Source organism: Takifugu rubripes, chromosome 22 (genome assembly GCF_901000725.2).
Source record: "Takifugu rubripes chromosome 22, fTakRub1.2, whole genome shotgun sequence".
Taxonomy (NCBI): Eukaryota; Metazoa; Chordata; class Actinopteri; order Tetraodontiformes; family Tetraodontidae; genus Takifugu; species Takifugu rubripes.
In genome coordinates, this window is record NC_042306.1 from 7,706,749 (window position 1) to 7,708,468 (window position 1,720).

General features: G+C 39.5%; 1 long non-coding RNA gene across 1 annotated transcript; it reads right to left on the reverse strand.

The window, feature by feature from the left end:
• Nucleotides 1-307: 307 nt before the first annotated feature.
• LOC115248044 (uncharacterized) lies at nt 308-939 on the reverse strand. The gene is made up of 3 exons (XR_003887077.1): nt 701-939; nt 473-610; nt 308-399 (listed from the first exon to the last, which is right to left on the reverse strand). It is a non-coding gene; the product is annotated as an uncharacterized lncRNA (long non-coding RNA).
• Between the last annotated feature and the right edge of the window lie 781 nt (nt 940-1,720).

A 1,720-nucleotide genomic window follows, 5' to 3' on the forward strand; every position in this document is an offset into this window, starting at 1 on the left:
ATCCATGGTCCTTTCTTCAGCCTTTTCTGTTTTTCCTTTGATTTCAGTGTCAGTTTTGACAGCAGGAAGAGATTTGGGATGACCCGAGGTCATTTTTGGCATCTCTTCTGTCTTTTCACTTGTCTTAGTGCCAGCTTTGTTAGTGGGCCGAAGTTTGGAAATGAGGGTCAATTTTTTGTTCTCCTCTCTCTTTGTGGCCTCCCCACTGAAGTCTGATAAACAGAAATGTACAGATTAATCTCCAATTTGGTATTTTGAGCCGGTGAGTATTGAAGACATGAAGTGACTTTTAAAAAACACACCTTTTTCCTTTGTGTATTCCTCCTTTATCTTTCTTGTTATTTCCTTCTTCACAAAATCAGCAGTAACAATTGTGCTTCTTTGTGATTTTACCTCAACCTGAAGAAAATTTCTCAAATCAGTGTTTGAACAAAAGCATCACAATATGTTGCCATTGTTTGTGCGGACTGACTGCGAGACTGTAGTTGAGATCATGCAGCTTTTGCATGAGAAAGGAAATTTCCTCAGCTGCAGCTGCTGATTTCCTCTTCTCTGCAAGCAGTAATTTACAATGTAAATTATTGGCCAGTTCAGCTTTTCGTTCTACCCTCTATTAAACACAGAAAATAAGCTTTTCAGGTAATGGAAGATTTAAAAATTCAGTAAATTAGCATGAGCATGACTTTACAAATAACCATACCGCAGCCCTGTCCTCCACCTCCTGGGCCACTTTCTTCTCCTTTTCTATTTCTTTTAGCAGATCATCTCGGGTGTCGAGGTCTTTCTTAGCCAGCAGCTGTTTCATGTGTGTGATGGTCTGCTCATGCTTTTTCACTTTAATATGTTCCTTCAGAATCGTCAGGTTCTTGTCTTTGATCATCTTCTCAGCCGCTCACAGCTGCTTTTTGTATCTTCCCAGCTGCTCCTGCATCACGTGAGTGTCTTTGGGGAATTGTGTCCTTAGCTCATTAAACTTGTTTTCTGCATCTTTTTTGTACATGCGTGAACCTGCACAATGATAAAAATGATAGATTTTAGGAAGCCACAAACATTGCAAGAAAAAAACGTCTTGAGCAGTTTAGGCATAAATATGAAATATACTAATGCATAGAAACACTCAGCCATACATGAAATAACATAATAATAATAATAATAATAATAATAATAATAATAATAATACAGCAGATATAGAAGACTAAAGAAACCACACATAGTTGCTGACTAGAGAAATCTAATTATTATTATTTAGTTTCAAATGTCTGTATTAACAGTTCTTTAACCTTTAACTTTCTGAACATGGATGGAACATTGAACATGAACGGTTCTGAACATGGCTACTCTTGCCTACTTCTTGCTGCTAGAGACCTGGCAGCGTTTCCTCTCGCATAGCTGAGCCACATTTGGCTTGAGGGAGGAAGCAGTTGAAACCCTCAGTAGGGTTTGAAGATGCTCATCAGTAAGTCTGGACCTGTATTTGGACTTATTGAAGTTCAAGGTGGAGAAGAGCTTTTTACACAAGTATGTGCACCCAAAAAGGCACATGGTTCGCTTGAACATTCGGGACAGCTCAGGGAAGCTGAGGGTCAATTCTCTCAAAAATTGCCCAAGCTTGTCTGCGTTCCACTTACCTCCCTGAACTTGACTTTGAGTTCAGAGTTGCACTGCAGGTCAATCAACTTTATTTGGAGCACAGGAGGGGCATCTTGCACATCAAAGGAGA